Source organism: Crocuta crocuta, unplaced genomic scaffold (genome assembly GCF_008692635.1).
Source record: "Crocuta crocuta isolate KB4526 unplaced genomic scaffold, BGI_CrCroc_1.0 scaffold184, whole genome shotgun sequence".
NCBI classification, from domain to species: domain Eukaryota; kingdom Metazoa; phylum Chordata; class Mammalia; order Carnivora; family Hyaenidae; genus Crocuta; species Crocuta crocuta.
The window spans coordinates 451,501-463,225 of NW_027530006.1; the positions used below are offsets into that span (position 1 = coordinate 451,501).

At 51.4% G+C, this 11,725-nt stretch overlaps 1 non-coding gene across 1 annotated transcript; it reads left to right on the forward strand.

Moving 5' to 3' along the window:
* The first annotated feature begins 347 nt into the window (after nucleotides 1–347).
* Nucleotides 348–451, forward strand: LOC144231321 (U6 spliceosomal RNA). Its single transcript, XR_013335045.1, has one exon. It is a non-coding gene; the product is annotated as a U6 spliceosomal RNA (small nuclear RNA).
* The last annotated feature ends 11,274 nt before the right edge of the window (nucleotides 452–11,725 follow it).

An 11,725-nucleotide genomic window follows, 5' to 3' on the forward strand; every position in this document is an offset into this window, starting at 1 on the left:
ATGTGAAATCAGGCTTGTTCAAAGACACTTTGCCCATGGCAAATCAGTGCGAGAGTCAAGCTTCTCATCTATATTCACGTTACTCTGAGACAGTGCTCAGAGGAGCAATGGGAGCCACGAGCTTTTAGTTTTAAGGGGAAGGAGGGGGGCATCCCCTTTTCCTTAACCTTCTGAGGAGGCCAGAGGAGCCTGGATAGGACCCATGGCTAACTCCACTCCAAGGAATCAGATTCAGGACTGGGCAGGCTTTCTGTGGTGCCAGGAAGTCCTCAACCCTCTTAGTGGGTCTTCTTGGCATAGATTATTCTGGAATCTGACAATTATGGACGGAAAGTAGAAAAATGACTGTGTTTGCTCTGGGGGCACATATGCTAAGGTTGGAACAGAACAGAAATTAGCGTGGCCCTTATGCAAGGATGATACACAAATTTGTGAAATGTTCCATGTTAAAAGAAAATTTAAAAAAGACAGTAGAACAGTGAGGCAGCCCAAAGCATCTATTTTCCTTCTATTAGAAACAAAGATTTCTAAGCATCTGACTTCGGCTCAGGTCATGATCTCACAGTTTGTGGGTTCCAGCCCTGCATCAGGCTCTGTGCTGACAGCTCAGAGCCTGGAGCCTGCTTCAGATTCTGTGTCTCCCTCTCTCTCTGCCCCTCCCCCATTCATGCTCTGTTTCTTTTTGTCTCAATAATAAATAAACATAAAAAAAAAAGAAAAAGAAACAAAGGTTCCCCAACCAGAGGCCTAAACAACAAGAAGTCTATCTTCTTCTCACCTGGGGGAAAAGCGAATTGCATTCTGGCCTGAAAGGACAGCCTACCCAGGCCAGCGAGTCCCAGGATCCTTCTTGTTTTCCATTCTGCTGTTCAAGATGGCAGCCCAAGGACCACGAAGAGGGGGAAACGCAAGGGACGTAGAACCTGTGACTTCCACTTACATCTCAGTGGCCACCACAGAGCCATGGCCACTCCTAGAGGCAACAGATGCTAGGATCTGTACATTTTTAAGTCTGTCAAAAGACAGAGCTTTGTCTCATGATAAAGCTCTTTGATGCTTCTTATTTTATTTTTTGTTTCTTTTTTGTTTCAAGTGTTTCTTGAAATTCTATGTAACATACAGTATAATAATGGTTTCAGGAGCAGAATTTAGTGATGCAGCACTTCCATATAATACTTAGTGCTCATCACAAGTGCCCTTCTTAATACTCATCACCCATTTAGCCCCTCCATCAGCCCTCAGTTTGTTCTCTATCGTTAAGAGTGTGTTTTATGGTTTGCCTCTCTTTCCCTCCACTATGTCCATCTGTTTTATTTTATTAAATTCCACATATGAGTGAAATCATATGGTATTTGTCTTTCTCTGACTGACTTATTTCACTTAGCATAATACACCCTAGGTCCAACCACGTTGTTGCAAATGGCAAGATTTCATTCCTTTTGATGGCTGAGTAATATTCCATTAATACATATACCGCATCTTCTTTATCCCAGCATCAGCCAATGGACCTTTGGGCTCTCTCCCTAGTTTGGCTATTGTTGATAATGCTGCTATAAACATTGGAGTGCATGTGATCTTTCAAATCTGTATTTTTGTATCCTTGGGGCAAATGCCTAGTAGTGCCATTGTTGGGTCATATGGTAGTTCTATTTTTAACTTTTTGTGGAACCTCCACACTGTTCTCCAGAGTGGCCACGCCAGTTTGCATTCCCACCAACAGTGCAAGAGAGCTCCCCTTACTCCCCATCCTCACCAACATCTGTTGTTTCCTTGTTTTTAATTGTATCCATTCTGACAGGTCACAATAAGGGATAACCTATGGTGATAACGCTTACTCGTTTTCATGTTTGTTTGAATTGCCAAATGTGGTTCTGGCACAGAGCCAGCTGTAGTGGGTACAGTGGTGAAGTGACAAGGGGTTGTCCTCACATGGTGGGCTCACATGTGCAAAGCACGTGATATGTATTATTCCTTTGAGTTCTCGTAACAGCACTGGGAAGTAAGTACTGTTACCTCAATCTTATGAACAAAGAAAAGAGGTTCTGAGAGGCTAATAATCTATTCAAGTGTCCATAATTATATAACATGGCTAGAACCCAAATTCATGCTGGTCTCCTCCAAAAGCTTTGGCTCTTAATAATTTTTCCACGCCAGTGGTTTCCATCCCTGGCTGTGTCCAATGCCTGGGACCTACCTCTCATTTTCTGATCTAATTGGTTGGAGGTGAAGCACAGACATCAGTAAGACCATATTATCTTATTTAATGCCCACAACAACTGGAGATGGAGGTATTTTTCTCTCTATGTAAAATTAGGTAAACTAAGATCCAGAGAGGTAGAGTCACTTGCCCAAAGTCATACAGAGAGTCCACAGTGGAGCTGGGATGTGTGTCCTCATCTCTTCACTTTCTCCAAAGAACTGTCTTTGGCTGCAGACGTAAAGTTGTGAGGCGTGCTGGCCAACCCCACTGCTCTGGCCAGCCCAGAACCCTCGCTGGGAATGTGTCTACCGAGGGGGCAGGGCACCATGCAGAAGCCGGGCGGTAAACGGGTCAGCTTGTGCCAGGAAGTGCGGCGGAAGCCCAGCCTGTGAAGGCAGAGGTGTGGCTGGGCCGGGGGAGGGCCGGACGCAGGGATGCACTTTTTCCCCAGCACAACAAGCTGTGGGCTTCCTCCTCCCTAGCTGAGCCCTGCCTGATATGTCAGGCCCAGAATGGGTCACGAGCCAGGGACTGGGGGGCTGGCAGGCAGGCAGGGGCCCAGGGCCAGTCCTCAGAGGAAGCCACATGGCAGGGGTCACAGGCCTGACCCAGGAATGCTGAAGGGAGGGAGATATTTCAGGCCCGAGAGGAAGGGCCCAGCCCACGAGATGAATCACCCGGGACAGATTATCCTGAGGAAGACCTTGGGGGTGGAACTGTGATAAGCACCGTCCTCCCAAGGTGACCAAGAGCCTGTGGTCAGGCGGCCGGCGATCAGTCGGGCCCTGTGTGGCCGGAGCACTCGGATATATCTAAGGCGGCCCACGACCTCCAGAAGCATTGCCAAAGTGACTTCTCAGAGACCTCATACCATGAGGATGGACATCTCTACTTTCAAGATGAGAAAACGGAGCTTCAGGGCTAAGTCACTCACTCAAGGTCACACACCGAGATGGGATTTAAAACGGGGAGCCTGCCAACTGGCTTCTCCAAAGCAGCAAACAAAGATGGTGACTGTTGTCCATCTCCACATGCTCCCTGTGTGGACCCGGAGTCTCACTAACAGAACCACCAGACTTCTCACGGCAAGCCAGGTCTCAGGTCTCATGCTTGCTTCTGGACGAGGCACTGGACCTCGTCCAAACCCTTCAAAGGTACAGATGGGAAGGATGGATCTCAGAGAGGGAAAAGGGCTTACCCAGAATTCCAGAGTAGGTTTGTCAGACGCCGACTCAGTCTGACTCCTGCCTGGCAGCCCATGTGTCTGGACACTGTACTAGCATTTGGATCCTCAGCAGACTCTGCTCCAATGAAGCCAGACATGGGCGGCACCTGGGGAACTTCTTAGTCGCAGAAAAAGGACTCCCACCTCTGCCCGGAAGCTCTGCTTGATCTGGAGGGGACCTGGGCAACTGTGTTTGTAACCAAGTCATTCTGGTGGATGAAGTTTGAATACCACTGGTGTAGATGACCTTTCAGATTCCCTTTGGTCCTAAAGGCTGGGTTCCAATATATGTCATGATCATTGTCATCGTCATCATCATCGTCATCATCATCATCATCAAATATCTGTCATATGTTGAGTGCATGATATATCTGCTATATGCTTTACATACATGATTTCATATGACTCAGAGGTAGCACTATTATCCTCCCCATTTTACAGAGGAGGAAACTGAGGCTGAGGGAGGTTAGTTATTTTCCTAAGATCACACAGCAAGTGGCTGAGCCGAGGCTCAAGGCTGGGTCTGCCCCAGCAGCCTTGGCAGCTCTTCACATCTGACTCTTCCCCTGACTGGCCATGTCTTGGGAGCCTCTAGTACCTGCTCTGGGATTCAGTCTCCCCATCTATGGGACGGACAGTCTTTTTGCACTTTTGGGGTTCTGCCCCAAATTTGCAAACTGGACTTTGGGTTTGCCACCTGAGCAGTTAACGGGACTTTGGCAGCAGGAGGAGCTGCTTCTCTGGCTCAGATGCTCATGTTCCAACTCCTCCCAGTCAGGGTGCTCCAGACCTATCCAACATGGCCGGTCCCCCGCCCTGAGTTAAGCACTGAATCACTGACCTGGAGTGAATGGACTTAGTGCCTAGCAGTGGGAGGAAGACAGAAAGGGACTTGGCAGGTAAGTTTTATGAAGCACTCACCGTGAGCCAGACACTCAGCTAGTTGCTGGGCAAATGACCGAACCTCTCAACATCTCAGTTTTCTCTTCTGGAAAATGAGTGGTTACGAGGGGTAAATGAGACCCATTCGATCATTCATTTATCCCACAATCATCTGCCTAGGGCGGATTATTTACCAGCCATCTTTCTCGGAAATGCAGCGGCAAAGAGACAGATACCTCCCTCATGGGGCTAACAGGGCAGCCAGGAAAATGGATAAAAATAAGTCAACAAAGAAATCACATCATATACAGCGGCAATAAATGCTAGGGAGCTAAAGAAAGATGTGCGTGGAGTGCCGTGAAGGGACAGGATGGATGGGCAGGGACTTGTGTGAAGTAAGGGACGGCTGATGAATGTACCTGGGCAAAGAGTGTTTTCGGGGAGCAAAGAAATGGAGCCTGGCACGGGATGGGTGCTCAATAAATGGTGAATGCTATCACAGGTCGGGGGAGGGGCCTGTCCTTATGGTGCCGGGTGGGCGGTCTCTGTGTTGGGGCCGCCTCCTGGCCGTGGGCACGTGGCCTGCGAGCGCTCCCTTCTGGTCCCCCTGGTGCCCACCCCGGGAGGGAGGTCCCGGAGGAGGAGGAGGCGGGGCTTCCGTGGGAAAGGCCGCTGCACACCTGCCAGCCTGGCGCACAGTGGGAGCCCTCCCGAGTGGAGACTACTCACCGGGGGGCCGGACGCTGGGCAGCCCCGAGATAGCAGAGGCCCGCCTCCCTCTCAAAAACCCCACACGGGCCTGAGTCACTGCCCTGCTCAGACACAGGTGATGTGGATGGCTTCTCGCATCTGCAGAATGAAGTCTACAGGCTTCTGCAACCTTCTTTCCAGCTCCTCCATCTCTCCCCCCACCGCCATCGCGTGGCTTCCCCCGGGCTGGGGCATGGCATCTGTGAACCCTGGAGTTCTTCTGGAAGGGCTCACCTTCCAGAAGTGAGGGGGGCAGAGCAGCACACAGGTGAAGGTGATACAGCAAGCTGGCTGTGGTGACAGGGACCGGCGCGGGGCCAGTGGAGAGTAACGTCCCTGGTGCAGGAGTGTGCCAGGGATGGCTTTTTGAGGAGGGGCCTGCATCTCAGAGCGTGTCATTCAGTTCTCAGCAGAGAGGCCTTCTCTGGCCACACTTGCCGAGAGGCCCCACCAGGCTGCTGTCTCTCACACTCCTTAGTAGGAGTGCACTGTGAGGGTGCCTGCATGGCTCAGTCGGTTGAGCGTCCGACTTCAGCTCAGGTCATGACACCACCTTAGTGAGTTCGAGCCCCTCATCGGGCTCTGTGCTGACAGCTCAGAGCCTGGAGCCTGCTTCAGAGTCTCTCTCTCTGCTCCTCCCCTACTCACGCGCTGTTTCTGTCTCTCTCTTTTTCAAATGTAAATAAACCTAAAGAAAAAGGACTGCACTTATGATGGTGAACAGGACCCTATATTGGCCCCTAACCTCGTGGAGACCTCCCCCTCCGCTTCCAGCACAAAGAGACAGAGAAGAAAGAAACAGTGAGAATAAAAACAGAGTCCCTAGAGTGGCCGGTGCTGTGAAGGAAGGAGATAGGTGAAGGGAGGACAGGCAGTTGGAGGCGAGACTACTCTAGACTGGGCCTGGGAAGGTGAGGAGTGACATTTCAGGGACTTTCTCAAAGCCACACAGGGTCGTGACAAAACTGAGGGGGAGAATCTCATTCTTTTGGATTCCACAGAAGAGCTTCTGCCTCGTGCCCATGCTCCCAGAATTCCCCCATGCTAAAAACCCACGTGCTTTTCCAACAGCCTTTCCCAGACACCGATCACTGCTCCTCTCTCGGAGCACCAAATCTCTGCCCCTCCCAGCGGCTCCCAGCAGCTCCAAGCTTTTTCTCTGGTTTGTGTTGCTGAAGTTTTCTTAGAAGCACAAAGAAAGAAAAGAAACAAATACAACCCCAACCCTGGGGATCTGAAGACAGAGATTGTTTTAAACGTGGACATCCTGTTCGGATCGATTGTGGCACCAAGTGGTGGCTGTGGCGTCTCCATTAATTTAATGTTACAGTTGCATACGTGGTACGCGCTGTGTTCCGGGCAGCATCGTCAGCACGTGATGTGTAGCATCTCAAACCTCACAACAACCCTACGAGGTAGAAATTGTTATAATCCCCAGTTTACAGAGGAGGGAGCTGAAGCAAGAAGAATTTAGGTAACTTTCCTAAGGTCATGGAGATCACAGAATGGAGCCGTATTTGAACTATTCTAGAGCCTTCATTTACAGCAGGCTCTGGTAACTAGCAGAGCTCTGTGTCTGTTCCTAATAACTCCATCCTTGGGATCCAAGCAGCCTCTCTTTCTCCATCCAGCAGGGGGAGCCAAAGGCCAGGGTCCTCTGTGCCCCTGCCCCAGGCGTGGTTGGCTGGATGAAAGAGGAACAGTATCTGCTGACGCCCTTTTCCCCTGATCCAGGCAGAAAGAGCCACATGGGAAGAGAACCTCTTGCTTAGCATGGCTCTGTCAAAGAAGAACTTTCTGCAGTAGGTCCCACTGAGTCATGAAGCAGTTAGTCACAGCTGGTTTGGGGTCTTGCAATGAATCAGATACAGTTCCGTCTCGGGGAGCGGTCAGTCCAGTGGAAGAATTTTAGCCCTAGAGAAAGCCCAACAACTCATAAAACACATTTTTAAAAACATGCCCTGGATTTTGCAGCTATTAAGTGACAGAGCTGGTATTCAGACCCAGGCCTTCTTGACCCCAAAGTCTATGGTCTTTTTATCAAGCCATGGGCCTCAGTCAATGCTTGGGGGTGCAGAGATGCAGGAGAGAGGGTCCTGTCTGCAAGGATCTCAAGTTCTAATGGAAACGGGAGGTACGTGAGCCCGGACATCCTTCTGGGAGGAAGTGTTCTGCCAGGATCTGCTCAGGGGCCATGAAGCACAAAGGGAAAAAACGTGTGTTTACGGCTGTAGCCCACACCCAGCATGGGGTCTGGCACCCTTTAATCTTCAGTGAATTTTTTTTTAATGGTTTATTTATTTCTGAGAGAGAGAGAGACAGAGACAGAGAGCGAGCGCAGGGGAGGGTCAGAGAGAGAGAGAGAGGGAGACACAGAATCTGAAACGGACTCCAGGCTCCGAGCTGGCAGTCAGCACAGAGCCTGATGCGGGGCTCGAACCCACGAACTGTGAGATCATGACCTGAGCCAAAGCTGGACGCTTAACCGACTGAGCCACCCAGGTGCCCCCTTCAGTGAATGTTTGATGGATGGCTATATAAATAAATGAATAAGAAAGAGACCGAGTGCCTAGGATAGAGGCAAGGTTGATCAGGGAAGGCTCTTCAGATGCGTTCACTTTGGGAAGGCCTTGAAGGATGAGAAGAATCAGCCAGGTCAAAAAGAGGGGGAAAAGTATTCCAGACATATGAAAAGGAATAACAGGATGGAGTGACAAGCTCAACTATTTTTTTTTTTATGACAACCCACAATACACATACATACACACAGTTGGAGCCTTATTATGTACAATGCCCTCTGTTATTTTCTGGCCTATTTCCATTTTGTAAATGTTAGTGGCACCTGCTAATTTTTTGTGATACAGTGTCAGGGGATTTGGGAAAAGTATTGGCTGGAAAAGTGATTTGCAAGATCTTTGGATTTTCAAGTTGAGTTTGGACCCTTTTCAGTCCTTGCGTCTCCTACAAATTCTGATTCTGAAAACTATTCGCTCCTTCTCTAGCTCTTTGAGCAACTTCCTGCCCACTCCAGCCAGGCTTCTTCAGTTGCTTCTGTCTGCTTCTCCCCCTATGCCCTCGACCAGCTGGCTTTTTAAATCGGGCTGAGCTGGGACTCTGTGCTGGGCTGTCCTCATAGCCTTCTTGGCCTCCCTGATGTCTCTCCTATGCCTTGGTTTGAAGGACTGCCCACTTCTAGGTCTGGAGACCATCACCCTCAAAAGTCCACACACTCTCTCCTGAGTGCCTGGCACACTCACTCAACTGCCCCTTCAGTGACCTACAGGCACATCATCAAACTCAGCACTTCCAAAACCAAGGTCATCACGCTCAGACCTGCTCCTCCCTGTCCCATCTCTGTGTTGTCTTCACCAACCACAGCACTGCCTCTTCTGCCTTCAGACCAGCTCTCAAATCCATCCACTTTTCTCCTTACCATCTGCCACCACCCTTGTGTGGGCTGAGTCTCTTCTGCCCTGCATATCTCTGATACTTCCTGTCCCCATGTCCTGCCTCCTTCTCTCAACACCCCATAACAGCTGCCATGAGCCTTCTGAAGCATAAATCTGATCATGTGACACCCCTGCTTCCCTTTATGATAAATCTCAAACTTATTAATAAGCCCTAACTATGTCCCCAGACTCCCTATTGGGTCTCATCTCTGCAACCCTCCCTACCCCATTCCCTCTGACGCTCCATTCATTCACCAGGCCCCTCAGACCTTCATGGGCCCTGCTTCCTCTAGCTTTGAAAACTCTGCCTGGGGAACCCCAACTCACTCCTTCTGGATCCCCATTTAGGAACACCTCCTCCAGGAAGCCTTCCCTGACCCACCCATTTGGAACCCTCTTCTCTGTGTTCTCACAGCCCTTCCATCCCCCATCTTGAGGCCTAACACCTTTTTTTTCTATTGCAGTGGACAACATCTTTCTCTTCTGTTAGACAGGAGGCATAATTGAAGAATTAAGAGCAGATGCTGAAGTCAAAACTCCATAGGTTCAAATCCCAATTCTGCCATGTGGTAGCAGTGGGAGTTTGGGATTTTATTTAATCCCCCCACGACTCGCTTTTCCTGTATTATAAAATGGTGATAATTATGATAATAATAAAAATATTAACAAAAAAGAATAGCACCAACCTCGTAGTATTGTAAGAGAATTAAATGAGCCAACGTGCTAAAGTTCTTGGTGACAGTGACTGGCACATTGTGAGTGCCACCTGTGTGACTGACAATCAAATCCACCGTCAGAATAGTTCCTTCAGGAGGGCAGACACTGGACTTATTTGATCCACTGCTATGTCCCAGCACATGTCCCAATGTCCTGATCATGAGTGACGGGCGTGAATCTTTGTCTAAGAGAATGACAACGCATATAGGAAAGAAGGACACATTTGGGTGATGCTTTGGAGGAAGCTTGCTCAGCGCTCAGCCCTGACTCTATCTGGGGGTCGGAGAGGGGAGGAGGACTACAGGAAGAAGAGCACAGCCAGGACAGACTCCGTGGCTTTCTTCCTGAGCCCTTGGCTGCTCCAATCCCCTGCCCCCGCTGTCGCTCATTGACTACCTTCATCCATTGAGGACTCCAGCCAGTCTTGGGGGTCACTGTTCATCCCTCCCTCCTCTCTCTCCCTTCCCTGCCCCTCGCTGCTGGTGGCCCAGGCCCAGCATCCTCCGTTCTCCCTGCACCCCCACCTTCCACCTTAGTTGTTTCAGTTACAATTGCTTCATAGCAAGCACCCTCCCCCAAAGAGTGGCATAAAACCGTCATTTCATTCCACTGCCAAGTTACCTGGCTTGGGGATTTAGACAGGGCACATCAGGGATGGCCACAGTGGCTCAGCCGGGAAGACCCAGAGGCAGGGACGACTTGGCGGCTTCAGGTTGGAATCATCTGGAGGCTTCTTCACCCACACCTCTGGCACCTGGGCTGGGATGGCTCCGACGTTGAACCCAACCGGGACTGTGGACTGGGACACCCCATGTGGCCTCTATGGATGCTTGGGCTTCCTCACATGATGGCAGCCTCCAGACCCCTTCTGTGGTGGCTCGTGGCTCTGGCCGGAGTGTTCCAGCCAGCAAGCAGAAGCTATACTTCTCTTAGGACCCAGCCTGCAAGTCTCACGGCATCACTTCTGCCACACATAGGGCCACCTAGCTTCAAGCAGGGAGAGCAGACAGCCCACCTCTCAATGGGAGGCCCGTGGAATAGTTGTGTGGCCATGTTTTAAAACTATCAATGTCTCACACCTGGACCCATGGGGTAGTCTCCTCTCTGGTCTGCCTGGCTCCATTTTGCCCAGCCCTCCCCTTCCCCCTGCTAGTGGATTTTCCACAGGGCAGCCAACGGGAGCTTGTGAACACACACATCAGATGAGTCATCCTTCTTCATATCCCTCCAGTGTCTTCCCACTGAACTTCCCCCTGAAATCTAAGCTCCTCCACATGCCGACACAGCTCTGTGGGATCTGCGTACCCCCGTCTCCTCCCTTCCAGCCACCGGCCTTCTTTCTGTTTCTTGAGCACAGCCCCACTTCCCCTCCTGGTGCTCATGCCCACCTCCACGCTTCTGCACTGCTCTCCTCCTTCTTGAAATGCTGGGACCCCAGATCTGCGACCTTCAGCTCTCAACTCTAATTCCACCTCCTCAGATTTCAGATAATCCCCGGGCACCCAGTGTTGTCATCTCATCACTCCGTTTTATATTATCTTCACATCACAGGAAGCTGTGATGTCTGAAATTATGTGTTTATTAGCCTCTGGTTTGTCTCCCTCACTAGCTCTAAGAGAGAGGGTCCCTTGTCCTTCTTGTTCCTTGTGTCCACGGGCCCGCCATGAGGCTTGGAACAGACATTTGTGGAATGTGGATAAGTGCATGAACAGCGGTTTCCAGGGAAGATTTAGAAAAGCAATTCTGAACCATAGGCAGACCTGGCCTGGTGGTGGTTAAGAGTGGGGGTCGGTGTTTCCAATCTTCCTCTCCCACCCACTAGCTGCTGGCTTGGGGAAAATACCTTCGCATCTCTGAGCCTCAATTTATTCAGCTGAAACGTGAGTCCGACAGCTCCTAGCTCACTGGACTGGGGTGCACGTCATAGGAAAGGGTCAGCACCTCTGGTCCGCTGGACCGCTCAGAGCACACGGTTTCAGCGAACTAGGAGGAGCGAAAAGTACCCACCGCGCCCGCCAGGGGTCGCCGCGAGCGCGTGCTGAGCGGCCATCCGAGCCTGGCGCCCTCGGGCGGCTCCGGAGGCCCACGCCTGGGTGTCATGCCCGGCATCCCGGCCTCAGCCCGACTCAGACAGTCCGCTAGGAGCGGCATTCCAGAAGAGGCTGCCCTACCTGGGCACCCACCTGCCGCACCCACTCTAATAGACAGGGGTCGGGGAGGAATATGCTGAACCAGTTATCCCCGGTCGGCGGAAGGGGGCGCCCTCCCCGGAGGCTGGGCTCAGAAGCCGGGGTGCNCTGAGCGCGGGACCGGGCGGGGAGGACGAGGAGGCAAGCTAGGATGCGGGGATTCTCGGCCGCGCCTCGATCCTCTCAACCCGAGGGCGGCCTCAGGGCGCCAGCTCGACCCGCGACTTGCGAGGTAGCAACGCGTGGGGGTCGAACTGACTCCCACTGCCCCGTGCCCGGCTCCGCGCCCCGGAGCCGGGAGGGGGCGCCGCGG